Source organism: Ammospiza caudacuta, chromosome 9 (assembly GCF_027887145.1).
Source record: "Ammospiza caudacuta isolate bAmmCau1 chromosome 9, bAmmCau1.pri, whole genome shotgun sequence".
NCBI classification, from domain to species: domain Eukaryota; kingdom Metazoa; phylum Chordata; class Aves; order Passeriformes; family Passerellidae; genus Ammospiza; species Ammospiza caudacuta.
This window is the reverse complement of record NC_080601.1, coordinates 7,236,755-7,263,576: the sequence shown is the minus strand read 5'-3', so window position 1 is coordinate 7,263,576 and position 26,822 is coordinate 7,236,755. Positions and strand designations below refer to the sequence as shown.

Sequence of the window (26,822 nt, the reverse complement as noted above, 5' to 3'; positions counted from 1 at the left end):
CTCACCATATATTTTCTATCCTAATTGAATAATTAAAAAAACACCCAGAAATGAAAATCCACTCATGGGTGTAACAGCTCAGAACACAAGCCCAGAGTTGAGCATGGAGGATTTAAAAGCCAAAGTACATGCAGCACATTTGGAGAACCAAACAGGTCCCACCTCCAGATGGGAGCACCACCAGGGAGTATTTCCCTCCATGAGTTTCCACCAGAGCTTGGAGCAGCCTGGTCTGAGTGGAAAGTGTCCCTGCTCATGGCAGAAACTGAAAGTGGATGGTCTTCAAGGCCCTTCCAACCAAACAATTCCCCAATTCTGTGGTTTACAGCCCTACAGCTCAGCTTTCTTCCTCTCCCACCTTCCTGGTGCTTGGCAGTAGTGATGAACAGCAGCAAACACTCAGGAGGAGGCCTCACCTGACCAGCAGTCCCACCCCAGGAGCAGCTGCCAAGCAGGGCTTTTATTTCCCAGGACAGAAATCCTGCTTCCAATGATCCTGGAACGGAAAGGATGGAGCAGGGCAGGTTTAAGTTGCAATTATTTCAGGCTGGGAAGCTGCACCAAGTCAGGGGGGCAGAGCCTTTCTGCCTATTCCAGGTGTAACCCAAGCACCCATCCCATTTTGTACTCCATTCCACAATCCTAATGTCCCAATCCTAAAACAATTCAACATCTGCAATGAAGTGGGACCAATATTGGCTTATTTTTGAACAGCTGCAATAGGAAGTCCATGCTCCCCACCCCAAATGCAAAGGGAGAGGGACAGGGGGGCGGGGTGAAAACATTAACAGAACATCACAAAATCTTTCAAAATTAGTTTAGACTGGATATTAGGACAAAATTCTCCCCTGTGAGGGTGGTGAGGCTCTGGCACAGGGTGCCCAGAGAAGCTGTGGTTGTCCCTGGATCCCTGGAAGTGTCCAAGGCCACACTGGAATGGAGCACCTGCAGAAGGTGCAACCCATGACAGGAGGTGGAACAAGATGAGCTTTAAGATCCTTCCAACCCAAACTTTTCTGTGATTTTATGAATAACCTGCTCAGACCTCAGGACCTTCAATGCTTCAGCAGCTTCCTACAGCAGAACCAACCCCACAAACCAACCCACACCCCTTGGGCACCACGCCACGCTCAAACCTCGCCCCTGTGGGATGGGGACAGAGCAGCCCTGAGTGCTGTGGGCTCTGTGCTCAGGCAGCAGCAGGCTCTGTCCCCAGCAGAGCAGAGCAGAGCTGAGCACACCTCCCTGTGCTGCCTGAGCATCTGGGTCAGGGCTGGAAATGGAGCCCCACGTCCTCGTGCAACCCCGCAGACAATCGGGCACTGAGAGCGCACAGCGATGCTCCTGACACTGCCCAGCCTCCCCTCACTGATACACAACCACAAACAGCCTCAAAGGGAAACAGATGAAACACTAAAAAGGCAGAAAAAGTGGGGTTTTTTCCCTACAAGGATGGAAGCAGGAAAATAAGGAGAGGCTAAACGTTTGTGACATGCTCCATATTTTAATTCAATTAGTGCAGGTGTTTTGAGGTTTTTATGAGGGTTTTTTTACCTCCAGTGACTACCTAAAAGCCATTTATTATTAGAAAGTCAGATTTGTTGGAAACCTCTGGGAATCTAAGTGGCAGCATGAATTTAAAAATTAAAAAATCATGGGAACAGAAAGGGAAGTTGTGCCCAAGGAAACTGAGAGCAGTCTTGTGACTGATGGTAACGTGGCTCTGAAGTGCAGACTCCAGCATAATTTGCCAAACCAGCCATGCAGATTATGAAAAGGAAACCTGGCAGAAATCACAGAGAAAACAGATCCTCACTGAAGACTTAAATCAGTTACTTGACATATTTTTTTAATATTAGGGTTTGTTACTGGCGATGTATGAGACAGTAGCCAGACCACAAGAGTTGCTCCCTCCCCAGTGCCTTTGCCAGGGTTGTAACTAAAGCAAAAGAAAACTAAATTTACACGCTACGATTCCCAGCCTAGAATAATATTTCCATATTTCATTAGCAATATAAATATTTTATTTCAAACATCCAGCTTTTGAAGTCCCAACACATCAGACCCACATCAAAGACTCCAAGCCTCCAGAGCTGAAATGTGAATATCTTCATGCACAATGCTGTTCTCTGCACTTCAGCTGTTATTTTCATAAACCCACCCAAAAAGACACACCATCAACATTATTCATTTTCAATGCCATTCCTCTTGGAAAACAAAAACAATCCCTGGGTTTGCCTTTATTAATTTAGTTTCATGTAACACTGAGTGTTCCTTGGTCTGAAAGACAAAACACCACACGTATTCAAGATTATTTCTTGTGTAAATAGTCTGAATTTTGGAACACAGAGTCCTCCTCTTTCCAGCAATACCTACTCAGAGTTGTATCAAAAATCAAATAAGTCTCTTCAAGACATGTATCTGCAGGAAGGAGAGAAAGGCTCCCATTGCATAGTTGGCCTAGAAAAATCATAAACACAGAAAAGGGAAGAAAAAGGAAAAAATCCCAAACCATCTTGACTGCCAACAAACTATGGGTGTACAGCCTGCATGGTGATGTGTCTTACATCTCCTGACATTGCAGATGAACTGTCCTGGCATCTTCCTTTTTGTGGTTATGCTACAAGCAGGAAAAACCCTCGTGGTTTATTTGCCAAATCCCAAAAACTTTCTTTACACTCCATCACAGGAAGCCAAATCCCTCTGTTTGCAGTGCAGATCTTCCACTTGGCCTTGACAGCAAACCCAGTGGGGTTGGGGACACAAATCCTCCCCTTCCCAGCCCAGCCATCCACAAGGAGGGTGCCAAACAACTCAGAGCAGCTCTGGTTCCTGCTCCAGGGGGGCTTTTGCCTTTTACAGGCAATTTCATCACTGCTGCTCAGTGTTTTGGGCACTGAATGCCACACTTTGATGATTCAACAGGCTCCAAATTTCAGAATTTGGCCTCCAGAAACTCAAGCTATTCCTTGCCCAGTGCCTTGCTCACAGCTTTATCTGTGTGTCAGACTATTCCTACTCATTCCATCCACTGCTCCTACTCAGCTGCTCCCAATCCATGTCAGATGTGACACTGCTCCCATCAGTGACCTGTGACACCAGCAAATCCTGTGACACTGCTCCCATCAGTGACCTGTGACACTGCTCCCATCAGTGATCTGTGACACCAGCAAATCCTGCTCAAATCTTGCTGCTGACACTGAACCCAAAGAACAGGAATACACAAACATCTTCCCTGAAACATGAAGCATTCCTTACAATTTTAACTGAGAGATGATTGAGGATCACAAAATAATACTGAAAACACACTTCCTTCCACACTGACAGCAATGGTGACAGTACCACCAGGTACACATCAAACCAGTGCCCAGGTCACAAGCAGAGTCACTCAAAGTCATTACAGTGTGTTCAAAGGCTGCAAAATATGTTTTACATATTCCCCTCAGCTCAAAAGTTATGATCAATTAGGTTCACAAAGAAGGTGAAATAAAGGAAGATAAAAACCTCAGATCTCACCATCTAACTGTTCTGGAAATTATGAATATTTCAATAACCACATGCAAGCCTCAGAAGTAAATTCCTCCTGCAGACACATCCAATTGCTTCTAAATTCCTTTTCTAGTGGCACAGTTGAGGCACAGGGATGTGCCTGTGCCATGCTGTCCTCACACCTTTATGGAGATGTCATCAGGCACCTGGCTGTGCACAATCCCAGGCAACATCTCTGGAACTGTGGCTCTCAGCCATCCTTTCTTCAGCAAATCCCTCCACTACCTGGCACACTGAACAGGAAAGTCTGCATGGCTGGGTAACAGATCCACAGGCTGAACTGGTAGGATTTGAGCACATCAATTAAATCAGTTCCAAAAGTAACCTGTAATTCCAGCCAAACAAGGGAATCTCAGCCGGAGGTACTGAGTATGTGTGAGCAGCTTGTGATCCTGCCATGGAAATGAAGCTGTGAAGCTGTGAAATCCCAGAGTGGTTTGAATTGAAGGGAACTTAAAGCCCATCCAGTGCCACCTCTGCCATGGCAGGGACACCTTCCACTGTCCCAGGCTGCTCCAAGCCCCAAAATCCAGCCTGGCCTTGGGCACTGCCAGGGATCCAGGGGCAGCCACAGCTGCTCTGGGCACCCTGTGCCAGGGCCTGCCCACTCTCATGGGAACAATTTTTCCTGATATCCAGTTTAACCCTGCTCGCTGTGAGTTTGAAATTGAACAAGATTTCACCTTCCAAAGTCCCCCACCTGGGGAATGCTGTCATCCAGCATTCACCCACAGCCCATAAAACAGCAAAGCAACCCAAAACAAAGTGCAAAGCAACCCAAAACAGTTGCAAAGCTCAGCCAGCACTTTGTCCACCCTTCACAGCCAGAAATAACTAAAAACACTTCCATCAGATGCCTCCTGAATGGGTGGGCATGTGATCCCTCTGCTCCTGCCACAGAAAGAATGCAGGGGTGTCCAGCTGCCAGCACACTCTCAAGAAAATTTTCCTTACCAGTCTAAACATTTTATTTTAACTAAAAGAAGGCAAGCCAAAACTTACAGCACAGACTGGAAGATGCCCTCCTGCATGTGTTTCCTCTTGTTATAAATAACAAATAGTTATTGGCTTTTGCATTTCTGTATTAACTTTTGTTTTGCAAGTTATTATTGGTCACAAAAATCCTGATATAGTGCAATTTGTAATTACTGCTTTTGGTATAGTATAATCTGTCAGTTTATGTATGCACCATATAGCTTTTATAACTAGCAGTGTCATATGTCCTATCTTAGACTGTAGCATAATGTTGAAATTATTTTTTTATGTAACTAACTCAGAAAATGGTGTAAAAGAATTAAAAGTGATTTGCCCCATTCACAGACTGTCTTATCTGAAAGACAAGATGACAGAAATAGAAGCCAGAGCACCCAAAAAAAGGGAAGAATTTATTGACCCTCATTATTAGGGAATGAAAATACAACAAGAAAAAATAAAATATATTGGTCTTATCTACAAGATGGCATGAAGATAAGTCAAAGGTTAAAACTCAAATTTGAATATATATAAAAATCCTTATGAATATTAATGTAACAGCATATAGAGAACACATGGTTTAAGAACGGTTTTATAGACCACATGGTTTAAGTTAACAGAGTGCAAATAGCCAAGCATCCCAGTACTTGGATTTATCTCTTTTATCCCTTAACAAACTTTTATAAAACTTTTCAATAGTGAGCTGTGTTTCTCACAATCTCACAAAGTATTAGTGCAGCTCTCTGCAGGGCACCCACCACACGCTGCTCCCAGCAAACACAGCCAACACAGCCCATTGCTTAGATAATCTCAGTTGGTTCAGGCACCCAAAAGCCACATCTACCCTTGGAAAAACAATTAATAAAAGCCAGCATTCCACCCTGGGAAGTGGACATGAGAATTAACTATTTAATTAACAAAGGAATGCCTGTCTCTGAGAGGGTCACTGCAGAACCAAGCCTGGCTTTCCCAGCTGCTGTTACACAAACAGTTAAATGCAACAAGGCCCAGCCTGCATCTCACAGCAGCCACAACTGCAGGAACTCGGTGGCTCTGCTCTTCTTCCAGAAAGAGGAACCCAAACAAACCAACCTCCCTCCCTTCTGAGGCAAAGTATTGCATGACCAAGCAGCTCCAGAGGCATCTGGTTTAAAGATCTTTAATTATTTGTTGTTGTTAAGTGTGAACAGATGAGAGGGAGGGAGAGGAGGAAAGATTTCAATCTGTAGGTGGGTGAAGCTCAGATTAGCAAGGTATTAAGGACAGCAAGGCAGGGATGCCAATGAGGTGCTGCCTGAAAATAGCCCCACTCTGACCTATCTGTTCTCTCAGCTGGATCAGGAGATCCGTGGCCATGGAGCCAGGGCTCTGTGACTGCTGGGGAAGGATGGGAGATTGCAGGAGTATTGGAAAAAGCTGCTGAGGCTGAGGATAAAAGGGTTACAATGAAGCAGCAGTCTGAATTTTTGAACAGAGTCCACTTTTTCCAGCAATACCTGCTCAGAGTTGCACCAAAAATCAAAAAAGTCTCTTCAACACATGCATGTGCAGGAAGGAGAGGGAGCCTTTTATTGCATAGTTGGTCTGGAAAAATCAGGAGATGTAGGAGAGTGTGATGCTGCTTTCCATCTCCCTACAGCACAGCCACACAAGAAATAACTAAATTTGGGAATTTACCTGAATAAACCCTTCCCAAAGGTAAATACTCAGGAGACACATCCCCTGGGGATGTCCAGCAGGATCCACTATCCCTGCTGCAAACAAAACCAGGGAAAGACAATTCTGCTGCTCTTTCTGATGTGCAGGGGCTCCTCTGAGCAGCAGGGGTGAGAAAAGATGTTCTGGTACTGCAGGAATTCATCTGGGGGTTTAGACTGGAGGCTGGGAGGGTGGGGAAGCCCAGGGAGCAGCAAGGTGTCCTTGCCCATGGCAGGGCTTGGGATGAGAAGATCTTTGAGAAGAACCATGCTGGGACTGTGTGATCTGACAAGGAGCCCCTGGGAGCAGGAAAAGCCCATGGAGACACCTCATGCCAGGCTCTGTGACTCCCCAAAATTCCCTCCAGGCCTGGGAAATGCATATGAGCCTCCAGAATATCTCAGGAGTACAAAACAAATGAGGGGCACCCAGCCCACAACCAGACCTGCTCTACAGGAGCTGTGCTCTGACATGCAACTTTTAGATAAATCTCCCACACCTCCTAAACCTGATAAAATACAACATTCCAGTTATTAAATTATTCCAGTTGTTAAAAAGGAAACAAAAAATCTTCCTGCAAGCCGCACAAGAGCTGTTGAAATGACTGCTGGTGGGAAAAATACAAGTGGTGTTTTGGAAACAAGATAAAAACACTAAAGTACACACCAAAAGATGTTAAACAGTCACAGAAGTTGGAGTTTGGGGGTTGTTCAGGTCTTTTTGTTTTGTTTGTGTGGTTTTTAGAGGTAAGGGTGGGGCTACCAGATATAGCACAGGATATAAATACAATAAAAATACACATGAGGTTCTCTTTTAAAAGTAAATATATTCTTATTTGTCCTTGAGCATTGCAAAAGCTTTTCACTGGGTCTGAAAATAACTTAAATTCACAAATATTTCATGCGGGTGAGGGCATAAAAGTACAGTGGCAGAGCTCCTGCTGAAATATGCAGCCACAAGAGCACTGACAACAAGGGTCTAATTCTAGGTTTGATTTCACATCAGCAGTGAAACAATGAGGGGTCTGGAATTTATCTGATCCCAAGACAAACTTGTGCTGGTCTGGATCAGTCTGAAATGTAAGACATGCCACACATGGCACCATGTAAATTCAGATTTAATGGGGACACAGTTGAGCTCCTGGACAGCACAAGGAGACCACGTTCCTGGCTGGTTTTGGGATTTCTTGCCCTCCCCAAACACAATCTGCAGCAGACAGGCTGCCAGCAGCAAGGCTGCAGGCTCTCCTTCCTTTCTGGAGCAGCAAGGAGGAAGGATCAATATTCAGAAAGCTCTTGAGAAACAGTGGAACAGCCCCTGGGGAGCAGAGCAGACACAGCACCAGCCCAAAATTCAGGAGACCTGGAGCTCCTTAGCCCACTAAAAGCCACTTTTTGCCAAGTAACCAATTTCCTTACACTCTCCAGTAAATAAAACATGAAGGGCAGGCAGAGACATAAAATATGAATGCACCCACGTCCGAAAGCAACAGGCCCTGTTATTGTAGATGCTGCATAAATCATTGAGGACAAGGGGACTTGTGTCCCCTAAGGGAGGGCACAGAATTTGGGGTCAGACAGCAGGCAAGGGAGCTTGATATGAAGAAATGTTGCATCTATGTTCTCCTTTGTGATCTGCACTGCCTAAAAATAGCAGAAACCACTTTAGTTCATGGATTATTTAGTCAGGCCAGATGGGTGAAAGGCAGAATGAAGCCTCAAGACAAACTTCAGATGATTTTGGTGGGGGCCTCCACCAAACCCAGCACTTGGACTGGGATGGCAACAGCATAGAATCCCAGAATGGTCTGGAATTGATAAAAATTGATAAAACCCATCCTGCCATGGGCAGGGACACCTTCCACTGTCCCAGGCTGCTCCAAATGTCCAGCCTGGCCCTGGGCACTGCCAGGGATCCAGGGGCAGCCACAAATTCTCTGGGCCTGCCCACCCACAGGAGTCTCACTGGGAATTCAGCCAGAATGACCAAAATGCTCCTTTCTGTCTGATTTCCCTGCCTGGGGTCACGACAGCAGTGATGAACTGCACTGCTAAAACTCACTGCTGTGTCTATTTTCCAGAGCTTTGCCACACAAACACAACATCTTTACAATTTCAAGTGTTTGCAGTTACAAGTGTTGCTATGTAACTTCTCTAGGGAGGAGTAATAGCTGCTTTATGGAAAACTTGCTCCCAATCACTGCCATCTCCTTTTTCTTGAGATTTTTTTTATTCCAGGCAGTTGACTGACAAATAACACTGCTGCTTCCAATGCACAACATCTCGCCTTTTTTGTGTTTGTACAGTTTGATTGAAAAGGCACAGCAGCTTTCAGACAGCTGGTGGCAGCCAGCAACCTCCAAGTTCAGTCATGACAACCCTGGAGGCAGCTGAAAACCACTTTCCACTGTGAAAATGTGACCCCAAGTATTTTTTGGACTACCTTTTTACTACTCTGTAGACTTGAGATGATCTTGCAGGCAGGTGGATGAGCTCAGACTGTGCTGAGCTGTGCCAGTGAATTCTCTAGGACAGGACATGCAAAGCTCCAAGCCAGTAGTGCTCAGGTCTTTCAGGGACTTCACATTTCTCTTTCCTGCCTTACAAAGCTCAACAGGCCCCCACTGAAGATCCAGAAATTGCCAAGTCTGTCCTAACACTCACTTGTGGATGCCTCCTCCTCTGATTATTCAAAGATTCAACAGAACTGAAATCTTCAACCCAAAGTTATTTCTGAGTATAAATCCACTTCACAGAGTCTCAGAACAGTCTGAGTTGGGAGGGACCTTAAAGCCCATGCAGTTCCACCCCCTGCCATGGGCAGGGACACCTCTCACTATCCCAGGCTGCTCCAAGCTGGCCTGGGACACTTCCAGGGATCCAGGGGCAGCCCCAGCTGCTCCTTGCAGCTCTGCTCACTTGTTTTCCAAGGTACTTTTTAGGCAGGACTCCCTATCTGCTTCAAAGCTCTGCATGGCAAACTGTATTATTCAGGAATCTCACAAAATCAGGGAAATGGCTGAGAAAAATCAGGAGCATCCATCTCAAAATGAGACCTAGACAAGAACCTACAGGAGTGTTTGTGTTCTTTGACTTTTTTTCTTCCTTATTTTCCTTTCTATCTCAGTAGAGTGTGTTCTTCAGTCTCCCCTTTCCTCCATCCTTTGAGGCTCCTCCCAAGCCCAGGTCAAATGCTTTCCAGCCCAGTGGCATAATCCAGATTGTCCAGAAAATCCAGAAAAATCCACAATCCAGAAAATCACCAGGATTAGGAGAAAGTGGAGAGGCTGCTAGAACCAGAGAAATGCCAAACCACCACCAAAAAGAGAGGGCAGAATATTTTAGATAACTTTGTGGGGTCTCCTTTTCCTCCTCCATGCCCAAAAGAAAGAGAATCAGTGTGAAAGGATCCCAAGAACTGTAAATAAATGATGACCCTGTTCATCAATGAGCTCAGGCTGCAATGAAATGAAAGCCACAGCAGGCTCTGTAATCACTCACAATAACCCCCCCCAACAGGATCACTCCTGCACTGATGGCTCAATTATGCCTGGGCAGAACGTTACACAACATTAAACATTAACAAAAGTCTGAGTCTGGGTCACTTTTCTCCCAGATAAATCCAAATCAGTAACCCAGTGCTCTTAGCTTAAGTAACCCAGAATTACCAGATCAATTCTTTTCCTACCTTTCCTTTCACATTTGATAAAAGCCAGGCCACTACCAGAGAGAAAAATGTTTGCAAACAGTCCCTGTGCTAAACAGTTATCATTTAAAGCACATTTATATTGTTATCATTTAAAACACATTTATATTGTTATCATTTAAAACACATGTGGTTTGGGAGAGAGGTGCTGATGTAAATTTAGGAGCTCAGAAATTAAACCAGGGGCAAACTGGTTCTGGGCTATGAGGCTTCACTCTCAGCTCCCCAGAAGCATTTCTTCCCTCCTCTAAAATCCTGTTCCCAGCAAACAGTTGCACCACTTCTGTTCCCACAAGCTGCTAGGAGATCTGTGAAGGCAAACACAGCAGAAAAGCTGCTTTCATTTCTCATTTGGCTTTTGCAATATCACTTTTCATAACTCCACCAGAATTAGAGATCCCCTCACCACCTGAAACATCTGCCCACTCTCTCTGTGCAATTGTATTAAGAAAAAATAAAGTTTCTCAAGGTTTGCCCAACAGATCACAGGATGCCAGGGTGTGTGAGGCTGCAGGAGCTGAGTGGGCACCTGGTGTCCCCTCCCTGCCCCAGCAGGGCCATCCCAGAGCCCAGGGCACAGCATTGTGTGCAGCCAGCTGTGCCCCAGCCCCAGGGAGGAGAGCCCCCAGGCCGTGTGGGCAATGTGCTCAGGGCTGGGCACTGCTCAGGGCACAAGTTGTGCCTCCTGTGCAGGGCAATTGCTGGGCTCAGGCCCTGCCCGTGGCTCTGGTGCCATCGCTGGGCCCCGGAGCAGAGCCTGGGCCCTGCTCTGCCCCTCCCTGCAGCCAGGCCCAGCCAGGCCTGAGGGCCCCTCTCAGCTGGGGCTCCTCTCCAGGCTGAGCAGCCCCAGCTCCCTCAGCCTGGCCTGGAAGGGCACCCACATGCTCCAGGCCCTTGCTCAGCTCCAGCAGCTCCTGGCCCTGCTGTGCTCAGCACCCGCAGCTGGACACAGCACTGCAGAGGTGCCTCCAGGGCTGCCCCAGGGCCAGCATCCCTCCCTGCCCTGCTGCCAATGCTCTGCTGCTGCCCCCGGCTCCATTGGCCTCCTTGGGCCGGGACACTCTGCTGGCTCAGGGACAGCTCGGTGTCCCCAGGACACTCTGCTGGCTCAGGGACAGCTCGGTGTCCCCAGGACACTCTGCTGGCTCAGGGACAGCTCGGTGTCCCCAGGACACTCTGCTGGTTCAGGGACAGCTCGGTGTCCCCAGGACATTCTGATGGGTCAGGGACAGCTCGGTGTCCCCCAGGTCTGTCCCACAGAGCTCCTCCAGCATCCTGTGCTGTTGGTGAGGTTGTTCTGTGTTGTTTTAACCTCAGTGCAACATCCAAACACTCTGAGAGAGCTGAACAATGCCAGGATTTAGGTGGGGTGTGACTGGTTTAGAACAGACAAACCAATGTCCCCAGAGCAAAGCAGGTGGCTGAGATGAAAAGGGAAAATTGCAAAACACCAAAGGAGTTTGAAATCATATGGAAAAAACCCAGAAAGCTGGGAAGATGAAACTGAAATCAAAGTTACACCAAAACTCACTTGCTGGTGGTCCTTCAACTAAATCCTTCTCACCCATAATGCTTAATACCCAACAATCCCAAAGCATCAGCTTCTCCAATACAAATAAACTGGAGTCAAATGTCTTCAACTTCATTGTTTTAAAAAATAAATCAAGTATTACAGCATCCATATTCTTAGTGGTGAAAAAAACCTGCTTGACTGCTGAAGTGATCTTTTAAATTTACATAATTTAAATATTAAATATATTAAATAAATTTAATATACCTATCACTGAGACCAATGAATTTTTACTCCTGGTTAAAGCAGCCCAGTAATCTGTGAGAAATCATGCTGAAGTGTTGTGAAACTTAAATGAATAAAAATACCTGCTTGTCTTTAAGATTCTCTTTCAGAGAAGTGTAACTTCAATTCTTAAATTCACTTTTAAAAGGTAGAACAACTCCAGGTAAAGGGAAACTGATACTGAATTCCACCTTGTATTCACAGCTTCTCAAAATGAATAAATGCTCTTTGTCTTCAAAGTATTTACCCAGGAAATGTGACAGGTTTTCTAAACTAAGTATTAGATAAACATTCTTTAGCTATGAAAAATAACTGCTGCAGTCCCTTCACCACATCCTGTGCAGGGAATGCTTGGTACAGGGTGAATCCTGGGTTTTAGGATCTATCTAGGATATCTGAAATGTCCCTGGATATTTCTTTCTAAACACTGTACAGACTGGATCACTGCTACAACACACGCTACAACAACAGCAGCTGAACCAAGGAGAACTCAAACTGTTCTAAAAGCTGATAAAGAGTTTAAAAAAAAATTTAAAAAGCAAATAAAAGTAAATTCAAACTCCCAAAATCAAAGGGGAAAAAAAGCAGCAGGAAACAAACTTTTCCCAAATAAAAAAAAATGTTTTTCTAACTGGTTTTAGGAGTTCAGTTGTTTTAGGAAAGGCAACAGAAAATATATCTAAAGGACCAGTGATAACCACAAGGAACAGTGATAAACACTAAAGGCTGGTGACAAAACACTGTACAGCAAACACTTCCTAAAAGCAACTTTAGAAGTCCACAGTTTCCAAAGCAGAGTTATTTCCCCTTGGCTTATCTGTTGACACTTCACACACTTATTGCAAAATAAAGTCTCTTCTGAGAGTGTCACATTACACATTCACATTCAGCGAAATCACACCCTCACTATCTTTTGGTTTTGCTTTTTTTTCCCCTACAAGTAGAACTCTCCTCATAAAACAGCAGAATAAGAACAATTCAAAGAGCAGAGTAAATCTCCTTAAATCTTCATCCTTAATTTGGGCAGACTAACCCAGATGAGCTTAAACCAAACCTTTCCAGTGGGAGCCTTCACTTGAATTCCAGTCCCTGCACACCTGGGCTCTGTCACCTGTGCCAGCAGAGCTCAACAAGATTTTCTCAGAGGCATCCCCCTCCTCCTCTCCTGTGCCTGGGTGATTCCACGGTGGAAAACCTGCTCTTTTGCTGGTTTTTTGCAGGAAAACCTGTTCTTCTCCTGCTTTTCTGCAGACAAGGAGTATGAGCAAGTCCTTCCCCTTTCGGTGGCAGCAGCGAGTTGTGAGAGCAGCCCTGCTGGATGCTGAAACCAATGCTCACATTTCCTAATCCACCTTTCTATTTTTAACCAGAGTCATTTCCCCCCACCTCCTCTGCCATGCAGACAGCTGCAGAAAGCAGCTGGAGACAACAGAGTGCTCCATCAGGGCAATTTTCCTGGCCAAAAACCATCCTCAGGCCAGAGGAGAGTGCACAAGGGACATTGCCACGGTGTGCTCCTTCTGCTTGTCCCTTGTGGCCACAACAGTTCTGACTGCACACAGAGTGTGGTAACCTGGTTACCCAAAGGATCATGGCTCACCTGAACTGGCTCAGAGCCCAGTCAGCACCTCTGGTCCCTAAAACCTCAAAGGAGAAAGGATCCAGAGCATGAATCTGCTCCTGTACTGGGAGCAGATCCCAGGACAGGGAGGAGGGACCACTCTGCCTTGGGTGTTCCCAGCACAGAGACCTCCTTCCACAAGCTCCCACCTCCTGGGGAAAGGTCTGGAGTCACCTTCTCCTCCAGGTTTGGATATCTCCTCCCCCAGGCACTTGGCATTAGGTGTCAGACCCTGAGTTCTCTCCTCACATGGGAGAGCAGCTTTAAAAAGCTCAGCTTTAAAAAGCTAATGTGCAGCCAGGCTGTAAAGTTAACCAAGCAAAAAGGGCACTTTCCTGAGCAGCAGGAGCAGTTTGGAGCTTTCCCAGGCAGCTGGAAAGCTGGGCAAGCAGAGCACAGGCTGTGCAGGGTGCTGAGCTGTGCCAAACTTGGGCGCGCAGCACTCGGGGCATGGGCTAGCCCTGAAGGTGAGGTCCAGCTTTCTGAGCTGTGCCCTCCAGTTGGATTAATCCTCTCCCTGGAGATGCCTGAAAATGCCCTGGTAGGACCAGGCAGACCTTTGGCAGAAGACAGCCAGACTGAGAGTTTGGCACTTTAAACAGATCCAGCTTAGGGGGGGAAGGCACCACTCCAACACCGACTCAGGAAGCTTAGAGGAGTTTAGCTGGAAGTTTTGAGTCATGCTCTTGGACATGGGCAGCTAGAACAGCTTAAGCCCTTCTTGAACCCTTTTTCTTTGTTCAGGCAATGGCTGCAAACATCACAAATGGAACTACTTCAGCTGTTGTCCATGTGCTACAGATTTTCCATGCTTTAAGTTACTCACTGCCAACACGATCAATCAAAATGTAAAGCAACTGCAGACAGGACTGTACAGACTCTGAGTATTAAATGCTTCAGAGAAACCCATCACTTACATGCCTACAGAAACAAAAGTCAACCAAAACAGAAGTCTGGTGTGGAATTAAGCACAGCAAGACCCACAGCAAATCTTCCCAGCTCAAAGGGATTTGAATCACAGGATGCCAGGAAACGAAGCTGCTGAGCAAAAACACTCCATCAGCCATGAACCCACGTGAAATTACATTTCATTAATGAATGACAGTGTTTACAAGTAAGTAAATACTGTGTTTCCCCTCTGCCTTAGCTGGAGCTGCTCTCTTAGGAAAAAGACCTCAGGGTGAGCAGGTCCTCTCCCATCATTAATCCACTGGACTGCAGCACTTTGTTAACAGGCACAGAAACCACAGCAGCAGCAAACACCCACGTGTGAAACCAAGATCTGCAACTAATTTCATTTCTTACCTTCTGGAAAAGGGGAATTTCAGGGAAACCTCTTTAGCATCTTTTACAGGCACCAGGCCTGTGGGTTAATGATTTACCTGACAGTGCTGTTAGGCAGATTAGATAAGAGTGGTTTTGTTATGGTCTGTTTTCCTGCCTTTGTCTGCATAACCAAATCAACTGGCAAATGAAGAAGGCAGGCTATTACTTGACAGAGCAGGAAGAAATTAAAATGCTCCTCTCAGCTTGCTCACACCATCCTGCTATAAAAACACATTTTTAATACAGATACACGTGCCCATCTGTACACACACAGCCTAAGAACCAACGCCTGGAGTAGCTCTTCTCTGTGTGTGCACTTGTGTGTTCATATACACAAATATATGTATCAAAAATACACACAGATAAGCCACTGCAGGCAATCTGGTTCAGTTTCTTCCCCAGAAGTCAAATTAAAAAGAAAACCTCCTTGACTCATGGCTCTAAATCTATTATAAAGCTTCCAGCTTAAAGCATTGAGTTCCAAAGAGGTTTAGGCTGAGCAGAAGAGGCGGCCGTGCCCAAAACGCACAAATAGGATCACAGCCCCTGGAAAGACTCCGCAGCAGATCCAGGGATGAAGTTCTGTTCCCCTGTGCCCTCTGAGAGCGTTTCTGTGTTCTCCCAGTGACTCACGGGCTGCTCACACCCGGGGCCACCCTGCTGTACACTCACAGCTGTGTTCATGCTGCCGGGCAGCGGTGACACTGTGACACACACGGAGCAGGCACAGGCACAGGCACAGGCACAGGCACTCTACAACATCACAGAAAGTCTAAAACACCTCCTTGCTCCTGCTCCTTCCTACAAACACGGCAAACAACCGCCCTGGGGATATCTGGCAGCAGTCAAGGGGAGGTCAGGCATGGGGAGAGCAGCCCAAGGTGCCACCAAAGGGGACAGCAGATTGTCCCTGGCTTTTAGTTTGTGCCGTTGCCACGCTGTGTAACTCTGGCTGTCTCCCACAGGTGTGCTGCAAACAAACCTCCAAACCCAGAAACCAGGGGGAGATTCCGTGTCCCGGCAGGAGGTGAAGCTGCCTGATGGAAACACAACCCTGTCCCACACAACCTGGGGGACAAGCCACCAGCAGGTCACTGCTGTCCCACATGCGGGCAGCCTGGCTGGTTTCTAGTAAAAAAGACCTCAACCTAAACTGAAAACTAAGATTAAAACCAAGCAGTGAACAACAAAGTAACCACAAATTTAAGCGCCACTTTCAAAAAAGTCACCCAGGCAAAAAGACAACCAGCTCCCCATAGCTGCGCTGTATACCTGGCTGTACCCAAGCCCCTCTGTGCCTCCTCAAACGCAGCAGAGCCAAACACCTCTCAACTCCAAACACTCCAACGGGACCATCCGGAGGGGAAAGAGCTACTCACTGCTGGAAATGAGGCGGCAGAGAGCAGCAGCAAACGCGGCTTGTCCTCTGGCAGCCGCAGCCGCTCACGGCAGCAGCAGGACGGGGACACGGCGGCGGCGCGGCCACTCCCGGAGCGCGGAGCCCCGACTTCCTTCGCCTTCAAAGTTCGCCTTTCAACTTCCCCCGGGCTGGGCTTCCTCAGAGCTCCTCTGCCGGCTGCTCGCCAGCCCTGCGGGAAGCGCCTGCGGAGGGAAAGGCGGAGAGGTGAGCGGAGATCCGAGATCCAGAGGGGATGGAGCGGCAGCGCTGCCGCCGCTCCTCCCGCGGGCGCGCCAGTGCGTCAGCGCCGGGAGAGGAGGGGACGGAGCGCCCGCCACAGGAGCAGCAGCGGGAGGAGGAGGAGGAGGAGGAGGAAGAGGCCGGGAGTGCCAGCCCGGCCGCGGGTGGTGCAACAGATCCCGGCAGTGCTGCCCTGCCGGCAAACGGCGCCTGAAACACGGGGAAATGGGGACATCGCCCATGTTCGGTCTGGTGATTCCTGCTGGACATGCGGAACGCTTTCGTTATGTGTCACTTAAAAGTCACTGCAGGGAGGAAGGATTCATTTTTCCAGTATATATCAGTCCTACCCTAGAAATTAAAAAAAAAAAAATCCCTCCACCAAAAAGAAAAGTCGTGTTCCACCACACTAACACAAAGCAACAACCAATTCATTCCCCAAGCTTTCCATGAATTTTTGGCTCCAGCAGCAGCGGAGTCCCTGGCCAGGCAGCATCACCTCCCCCCGAGGGCTGGCATCCAGCCTCTATCCCAAAGGGCACAGCACGGACTGGAAGCACACAGGATCTCCAGGATCCAGCGGGAAAGGCCGGGGAAAGCATCCCAGGTGAGAGGGAGCAGAGATGCCTGCTGGCTGCTAACTCGGGGCAGCGGGGAGCTGCTGTAATTCGGTACAAAACCACAACACAAAGCGGGCTGAGTCATGTTGGGAACACTGATGGGATGAGCAGCAGCGCTGGCAGTGTTTTCCAGCAGAGCACGGACTCTCCCCAGCCTGCTGGATCCAACAGAGACACTGGCCAGGAGTGAAGTCAGAGGCGTAGGAAGCAGCCTGCTTCGACTCCATGGATTAAATAATGTGGAAACTGAAAAATAGGCACTAGCAGGAATAAATAGCAGCATTTCTGAGCTCCATCCCGAGAGAGGCAGCCTGCTGCCAGGAATACCGAGGAATCTGCAGAGCTACAGGGTGGAAAAAGAATTTTCAGAAGCTGCACACAGAAATCCTTCCACACTCATCCTATCACACAGAAAACAAGTATTTTATAGGAGTAGCTGCTTTGGGGTTTTTTAGTAGATCCACACCCCAGAGCATGGCCCAGCAGTGCTTTTTCCTAACACATGGAGACAGCCAAGCATCCAGTGGAACAATGTGCTCACCATCAGCTCCTCCACAAAGTTTAGACACCTAAAAATGCCCCATGGTCAAGTCCAACTCCCATTTTATTTAAAATCTGAGGAGACATGGAATGAGGCACCAGTGAGCTCTGGAGTTTTTTTTTTTCCAGCAGTCTTTTAGTGACTGGACTCTATAACAACAGATGTCATCTGCCCAACCTGGGCCTCCTTTCCAGGAGGGATTCTGGAGTGAAAACAGGAATTGCTCATCACCTAAAAATTCTTTAGTCAGTAACAATCCTATAAATCCCTCCCACTGAGAATATACATGAGGAATCTACAGCCTAATTAGAAGATGCCACAGGCCAAGAAGGACTCCTTGTCATGCTGAGGACACTCACACACCTCTCAGGACAGCACAAGTCACCTGGTGAGGCCAGAGGCCAACTCAGTAACTCCCTCCAGACAATAAATGCGTTCATATTTGACAGAAATGCTCTTGTGCTCCTCCAGCAGATCTTATCTTGGTGATATTTTTTCCCCCATGATCCAGGCCTGTGTGAGTTCAGTGACCTCAAGGCACATAACAAAGGCAGCCCTGTGTTCCCACGAGTCAGGTGGGGCCAGAAGGGAGAAGAAAAGACAGTTGGACGAGTATTACAGGTAATTAAAAGGGAGCTTTGAGAACACCTTTTCAACCGTGGTGAATTTAAATACTGCATGTGTCCAGACAGATACAACATAACACCCTGAAAAGCCCTAAACAAATAAAAAGAAACACAATGAACTCTTCCACTGGATGTGCAAAGGGGAGGGTGTTTTTCTCTCCTACACAGTGCAGCCAGGACATATTTAGCCTAAGGGCTGAAGGAGAGGACAGCCTGAGCTGATGACATAATTTTCTTTCTATAGGACTGGATATCTGGGACTACTGCCCTCAGTTCAGTGGCTGTTGCTGTTTCACCTCTACCTTCTCCCATCCTGCTTCAACAGGAGAGTGACAATCACCCAAAAAATGCCTGAAGAATAGAGATGGCCACAGACATGTTGTTTATTTCCCACCAGAACACGAGCAATGTGGCAAAAACCAGATTTGAGGTTGACTGCTGGCACTGAGGAGAAAGGGAAGCTACCCCAGTGCTCCACTGCTGCTGTGTCTTGATCATTCAAGAGTCATTTGGAATGTCCTTCCAAAGGCGTGGGGAAATGCCTTCCTTGCCTTGACAGCTTAAATCTGCCTAAACACGGAAAACAGGCGGGTTATGTTGAGCCCCCTTTTATCCTATCAATCAGAAAGGAATTCTGCATTAGCAGGTGAAATCCAGCACTGAGGGTGGCAATGAAAGTCTTGGGCAAATGAGAAAAAACTGCTCAGAATCCTGGGATAACTGAGGCTGGAAAATCCCTGCCAGCCCCTGGAGCCCCAGCTGTGCCCAGTGCCCACCTTGTGCCCAGCCCAGAGCACTGAGTGCCACCTCCAGCCCTGCCTGGGACACCTGTAGGGCTGGGCACTGCAAAGCTCCCTGGGCAGCCCTGCCAAGGCCTGAGCACCCTTTGCATGCAGAAATTGCTGCTGCTGTCCCAGCTGAGCCTCCCCTGGCCCAGCCTGAGGCCCTTTCCCCTTGTCCTGTCCCTGTTCCCTGGCAGCACAGCCCGACCCCCCCTGGCTGTCCCCTCCTGGCAGGGAGTTGTGCAGAGCCACAAGGGCCCCCTGAGCCTCCTTTGCTCCAGGCTCAGCCCCTTGCCAGCTCCCTCAGCCCCTCCTGGGGCTCCATTCCCTGCCCTGGACACGCTCCAGCCCCTCCATGTCCTTCCTGCATTGGGGACCCAGAACTGGACACAGCCCTGGGGGTCCCTCAGCAGGGCCAGCCCATCACTGTCACTGTGTGATGTGTTCACAGGGCTTCAAAACAAAAATATAAATCTATACATCCACCTCATATATCCCTTCAAAGCTTTTTTTTTTTTTCTGTCTGTCCATTCAAGTAACTTGTCCTGGTCACTGACACATCAGAAAAAATGTGCTACAGAGGAATTATAAAGCTACTCTGACCTTAAAAGTGTTTGCATTAAAACACTTAGAGAAGTAATGTGAAACTTCATTATTACACATGTAATTAAATAATAATTATTATTTCATCTGTGTTACAGCATTAAAAGCCATTACAACTTCTTGTGTGGAAGACTCTTAATGGACACTAAAAATATTGATGTTATAATGGGGTTTTGAGAGAAACTAAAAAACTCTGAAACAGCTGAGTTTAAAAATCTCTCAAGTACTATCAGAACAAGTTCCAGAAGCAGCAGGTGAAGTGCTTAGGTGTGTTTGCTAACACAAAGGGAGATTCCAGAGCGCTGATGTGCTCATCAGTTCCAGCAGTGAAGTTTCCCGGCAGGAATGCTGTGTCATGGAACTCGGTGTGACTCACAGAGCAACGTCCGCAGGAAACCACTCTGCTCCCTCTCTCCCTAAAAAAAGCTCAGCCTCGCCTGCAAGTTGAACTGAGTTCCCTGAGCAGAATTCCTCCCATTTCAGCATCATGTGCTCCAGCACGTATGCAAGAAGGAAGGTGTATTTTAAACCCTGGCAGCAAACCAGAATCGTCTGGAAAATCGGCTGGAAGCTCCTCCTGGTTGAGCAGGGAGTGAAGAAACACCTCGTGCTGCTGTGTTTGGACACGTGGGTGTCCTTTGCCCTCGCAGTTTTGCAACCCGGGATGCTCTGCCTGGCTGAGCTGATCCCGGGCACTCCCAGCCCACTGAAACCCTACAAACCCCCAGACACACTGGGACAGCTCTGAGGGATGACACACCTTCCTTGTGTCACTCTGGAAGGGACGGCAGAAGCAGCAATGGGATCCAACCCCCTGAGGTCCACCAGGATTTGGGACCTCACAATGAGGTGTCTTCACTCCGTGCCATCCATCACCCAAGCAGCTCCTGGAGTTCTCATCTAATCTAAATGGATAAAATCCTCACTCTGCTCATCATGTGTGTTGCCCAGCCTTCTGTTCTTTTTGATTCAGGGCTGTGGTTGACCTTTAGATCCTTGGAGAAACACATGGACTGTCCCAAGGGTGGCTCTGCAGAGCTCAACACCCAGCACCTCTCCAGGGAAAACACTCTGCAATGGCAATTCCATCCAGGGCATGTGCAATCACAAACCCAGGTAAAAGCAAGAATTTAACACCACTGAGGTCCCTTTTGAGCCTGGAAGAGTGAAGCTTTCCACAAAAGAGAAAAATAGAAAGGAGACACCCTTTTCAAACCCCCTACTCAACAATAAGAATGCTTTTCACATGGCAGGGTATCATTCCCACGTGACTGCATCCCACATCCAGCACTTCCAGCTTGGGAAGTGCCACTCTTATTCCCTGATCCACTTATTCTGCCCTCCCAGAAATCTCATCACCCAGGTGTATTAAAAACCTCTGGTTAAAAAAACCACCACCTCAAAATTCCAGTTTGCTTTTGTCTCTTCCAAACCCAAAATTCCAACCCAGAGGCCTCTGTTACAGAGAGTTTCCTCACCAATCAGTGTAATGGGAAACAGATTGGTGTCCCATTGATTTTTCCATCTAAAGAGTTTGCTGTTTGCCCCACACCTTGGGACAAGGCTGCTGCTATCAGATCCTCTGGCTTCCTTAAAGCCTTAGACACCATCAAGCAAAACAAACATTTCAAAACAACAAACCCAAAGCAATCAAAAATAAACCCAGCCACAACCCCAAAAAACAAAGCAGGAGTTAATACAGGATGATGTTTGGTGCTAAAGTTCAACAGCAGGGCTTGTGGGTGTGGAGGGGGCTTTTTCCTGTTCAAGATAAATCAACCCTGTCTCCACATCCTGAGTGTTTCCTTGCACGCCACAGCCACACCAGGCAGTGAGAAATCCAATCTTTGGGGCTCTTCAGCAAGATGTTTGTTATCTCAAACACCTGACTGCACCTGCTGCTCCTGCCAGGAGCATCTCGCTCCCAGCCAGGCAGCAGACCCAGCACTGGGACATTCCACTTCAATAGTGTGAAGATAAAACACTCATCACCAATTCATCCCAGCCTCCAGCTCCCAATTCATCCAGTTCCCAATGCATCCCAGCCTCCAGCTCCCAATTCATCCCAGCCTCCAGTTCCCAATTCATCCCAGCCTCCAGTTCCTACTTCATCCCAGCCTCCAGCTCCCAATTCATCCAGTTCCCAATGCATCCCAGCCTCCAGTTCCCAATTCATCCAGTTCCCAGTGCATCCCAGCCCTCCAGCTCCTAATTCATCCCAGCCTCCAGCTCCCAATTCATCCAGTTGCCAGTTCATCCCAGCCTCCAGTTCCAATTCATCCCAGCCTCCAGTTCCAATTCATCCCAGCCTCCAGCTCCAATTCATCCCAGCCTCCAGCTCCCAATTCATCCAGTTTCCAATGCATCCCAGCCTCCAGCTCCCAATTCATCCAGTTTCCAATGCATCCCAGCCTCCAGCTCCCAATGCATCCAGTTTCCAATGCATCCCAGCCTCCAGTTCCCAATTCATCCCAGCCTCCAGCTCCCAATTTATCCAGTTCCCAATTCATCCCAGCCTCCAGTTCCCAATGCATCCCAGCCTCCAGTTCCCAATTCATCCCAGCCTCCAGTTCCCAATGCATCCCAGCCTCCAGTTCCCAATTCATCCCAGCCTCCAGTTCCCAATGCATCCCAGCCTCCAGTTCCAATTCATCCCAGCCTCCAGCTCCCAATTCATCCAGTTCCCAATGCATCCCAGCCTCCAGCTCCCAATGCATCCCAGCCTCCAGCTCCCAATTCATCCAGTTCCCAATGCATCCCAGCCTCCAGCTCCCAATTCATCCAGTTCCCAATTCATCCCAGCCTCCAGTTCCCTTCTCCCTGTGGAGCTGGCAGTCAATATCCAGAGGTTAAACGGCCCTGACATGTCCACCTATCCAATACCTCTGTCATTAATAAGCATGATGTGGATCAATAGTCGAGCACACACTTCCTCTGCCCCAAGGGCAAAGGGAACAAGTCTATCAGAGTGATAAGGAGCTGGTTGTGAGGGCTGCAGGGTGTTGTATTCCCAGTATCCTGTGCCAGGGCTGCAATTCCATCATTCCAGCTCTCATCCTCCTGCTTGTGACTTTCCCAGCCACAAGTTCACCTGGGTTCTCAGGATGACCTTAATTAAGAGCTGGAAAGAACAGATTATGCTCAGGAAGCCAAAGCCATTAATCTCAAAGGCTTAAAAGGTTTTCAGGGGAAGTGTGTTTATGTGTCCCCTTATCTCATCCTACAAAAAAGGGAATAGGCAGCAATGCCACCACAAGCAAAGGCTGCTTTTGGTGTCACTCAGATAAAATCTAACTGTACTTTTATCTCCACCAATGATCAAAATACAATAAAAATTTGGCCTGCTAGACGTTATTTTTATGACCTTGACCTTCAGTCCAATTTATTCTTAAAAAATGTTCAAGCTCCATGTAAGCATGAAAAATAACAGCCTGGTCCTTTTAGCAGGACCATTCAAATTCTGCTTTCTGGGATATATATCCTAAAAAAATCAGCATTCAATGAAATCCCAACTCATATTTCTTACAGGGACTCTTTACTACAAGCACCTGAATTATGTGTCTCTCACTACAATTCCAAAAAGGAACTTGAACAGGGACCTGAAGAACTTCATCCTGCTCCCACCAAAGCCAAGTCTCAGCAGCTTTGAGCACAAAAGGCATAAAATCATGGAATGGTTTGGGTTGGAAGAGACCTTAAAGCTCTTTTCATTCCACCTCTGCCATGGCAGGGACACCTTCCACCATCCCAGGCTGCTCCAAGCCCCAAAGTCCAGCCTGGCCTTGGGCACTGCCAGGGATCCAGGGGCAGCCACAGCTGCTCTGGGCACCCTGCTCTGTCTGGGCTTCATCAAATGTTGGAATTTGAAATGTAAGGAACTTTTAGACCTTTGGGTTTGTAAGTTAAAGAATTTTGTAAGTTAAAGAATTGTTTATAATTAAATACAGGATTTGATTTGAGATCTTGGGAAAGGCTTTTGAACTTAAGTATTATAAGTAAAAATGTAGATTTATAGTTTAAAGTACAAACACGTTAAATTAATTTTTAAAAATGTTGAGGTTTAGAATTTAAAATATAAAAAAATATAGTTACAGAAGTAAATAGAGATTAAAATATAGTACTGCAAGTTTGTGTGTTATAACATAATTAACTAAAAAAACTTACACTATAACATAAACCCATAAGACAAAATATTTTAAAATTAAGTAAAAACATAAATATCCTTGTTAGCAGTGTTTTATTAGTAAATAACTCCTTAAAAAGCCTTGCAACTAAAAGTTTTGTGACCTTCTAAACCATACTATAACGATATGAACCAAACTCACCCTTCCTACCTATAAAAAAGATAAAAAAACAAACCCACATCATCAAAAACAACTCAAAAGTCTCATCCCTAACTCATTCAAAACTCCTTCAAAAATTCCCATAATCACACACAAATTAAACCAAACTTAAATAAACTTAAATAAACAAATTATGCTGCAACACACACACAGCAGCTAAATCAAGCCATGGCCAAATACCTTTGCCCTGGCATTCATCATGCCTATTTTGGCTGGCATTTACTGTGCTGCCACTTGCATTTCTGCTCCTGACACCAGTCCCAACACACAGATTATGTTCCCGTTTTCAAACCCCAGAACACCAAAAACCCCTCTCCAGGAGCACACAAGGGGGTTCACTCTGCTGGATACCAACACCACAAACCCCTCTCCAGGAGCACACAAGGGGGTTCACTCTGCTGGATACCAACACCACAAACCCCTCTCCAGGAGCACACAAGGGGGTTCACTCTGCTGGATATAACACCACAAACCCCTCTCCAGGAGCACACACAGGGGGTTCACTCTGCTGGATACTGACAGCAGAAGGGTCTGGAGCTGCTGGAGTGAGTCCAGAGGAGGCCCTAGAGATGCTCCAAGGGCTGGAGCCCCTCTGGAGCCAGGCTAGGAGAGCTGGAGAGGAAAATGCTCCAGGGAGAGGTCAGAGCCCCTTCCAGGGCCTAAAGGGGCTCCAGGAGAGCAGGAGAGGGACTGGAGATGAAGAGACAGGACACAGGGAATGGCTCCCAGTGCCAGAAGGCAGGGCTGGATGGGATATTGGGAATTAGGAATTGTTCCCTGGCAGGGTGGGCAGGCCCTGGCACAGGGTGCCCAGAGCAGCTGTGGCTGCCCCTGCATCCCTGGCAGTGCCCAAGGCCAGGCTGGAGCAGCCTGGGACAGTGGGAGGTGTCCCTGTCATGGCAGGGGGGACACTGGATGAACTTTAAGGTCCCTTCCAACCCAAACCATTCCATTATTCCATGATTCTGTGATTCCCTGCTGCCTCCTGGCTATTCCCAGTGGATTTCCAAGGTTATCACAGAGCTGATCCCACAAGAGTTAAGTGGGGTAGGTGTGTATCTCAAACTGGAGACAGCACCATCCCTGCCATGCTCTCAGCCAAATAACCCCTGGCATTTTTTAAGGACCTGTAGCTACTCCCAAGGGCTGACCTCACTTGGGTACCGTTGTGCTGCACCCACGATTTCCTAGAGCAAGAACAGCTCCATTTCTCCTCCATGCACACCAAAGAGCTCCAATCCCGAACATCTCCACAGAACTTCCACTGTCTGTTGTGCTTCCTAAAAATCACTGGCAGAGGTTTTACCCCTGCAATTACAGGTCACAAAAATGCAGTTTGGTTCGGAGTTAAAAATGTCTAATAGGGAGTAAAACAGTGAAGGTAAATACTTCAACTTTCTAGAGAGGCAGACTCGCTCTCTTGGCTGTTTATTTATGCTGGACTGTTATATTTGCTGAGGGATTGGCACTTCTGCAAAAAACCAGGGCTCAGCTTCAAAACCTTCGAGTGTTACTTTCTGTGTCTTCTACAGCTCACAAGCAGCAAAAAGTAGCAAATGCAGCTTCAGATGTCAGAAAACCAAAAGTAAATGCTCTGATTTTGCAAACTACTCTATAAACACAATACAGACAATTCAGTTTATACCTTTATAAAACTAGCACCTAAATCCCTTATTTTAGATTCAGGCTGACAATAAGAAAGGCTCGGGAAGTTTCAGAGCTAGGGCTCTGAAGGAGTTAGAAAGGTACAGATGAAGCAAAATTCAGTTTTACTGTAAGGAAATCACTTCCGCAGTGCACTCACAATATTTGGGGAGCAGACTCACCTTCCTGGCTGCTTATTTATGCTGGACTGTTATATTTGCTGAGGGATTGGCGCTTCTGCAAAAACCAGGGCTCAGCTTCATACTGAGCACTTCAAAACCTTTGAGTGCTACTTTCTGTGTCTTCTACAGCTCACAAGCAGCAAAAAGTAGCAAATGCAGCTTCAGATGTCAGAAAACCAAAAGTAAATGCTCTGATTTTGCAAACTACTCTATAAGCACAATACAGAAAATTCCGTTTATAAAACTATCAAGCAAATTCCTTATTTCAGATTCAGACCGAGCACAACAATAATAGAAAGGTTTGGGAAGTTTCTGAAGGGCTTAACAGATAAGGCAAAATTCAGTTTTACTGTAAGGAAATCACTTCCACAGTGCACTCACAATATTTGGGGAGCAGGGGGAGAAGGAAAAGCCCCCGTGCACCACCTGATGAGGGGGCACAGCAATCCCTGTGCATGCAAGCAGCTGATGAGACAAGTCTTGCCGGATTATTAAAGAGCCATTGTCCTGAGCCTGGAGGCTTTCAGCAACTCATTTCACAGCTCCTCTCTGAAAACCACCCCAGAGTTTCACGCCTCCGCCCCCCGGAATGAGAAGTTCACGGCTTTTGGGGGTGGATGTCAGTGCATTAGTCAAAGAGAAAAAGGCGTTTACCTTGCCAGGCTTCCTGTCCTTGCCAGGTGATCATTTCCTGCGAGTCCCCCGGCCTCCCTTCTCCCCAGCAGGAGAAGAAAGGAATGCTTTGCTTTCTCCTGCAGCTCGGAATGCTTTCTCCTCCTGCGGGTTTGCTTTCAGTTTGGCTCAGCCAGACGGAGAAATAGATTTCTTCCAAAGCAAACACTCCCGCGACGTCACCGCGGATATAAATAGGCAGGGGAGAAGGAGGGAGAAGCACAGCCCTTCTGGAGAGACTGCACACACGCAAGTACGAGAGAAAATCAGACAGAAATAAAGCTTTTCTTTTCCTAAAGCTACACACACAGCCTCGACTCGGACACCAGAGCCAGGCTGAAGGAGCCAAGAGAAATATTGCATGCATGCAGCCAGAGAGGGAGGATCTCACATATCCCGGGCTCTGCCAGGAGCTGAGCTATTCCTGCTGCCACCCTGGAGCTCACACACACACACACACACACACACACACACACACGGCTGCACATCCAAATCAACACCAGC

The 26,822-nt window shown here is 47.3% G+C and overlaps 1 protein-coding gene across 3 annotated transcripts in view; it reads right to left on the bottom strand.

Annotated features, from left to right (window-relative positions):
* Nucleotides 1–26,822, bottom strand: part of SGMS1 (sphingomyelin synthase 1) — a 96,035-nt gene that overhangs the window by 20,034 nt on the left and 49,179 nt on the right. For 2 of the 3 annotated variants that reach the window (XM_058810448.1, XM_058810450.1), the window contains one exon: nt 16,046–16,268. The gene's annotated coding sequence lies outside the window, so the exon portion shown is untranslated. Of the gene's footprint in view, nt 1–16,045; nt 16,269–26,300; nt 26,425–26,822 lie in introns of those variants that run through there. The other variant, XM_058810449.1, reaches the window with a different exon arrangement.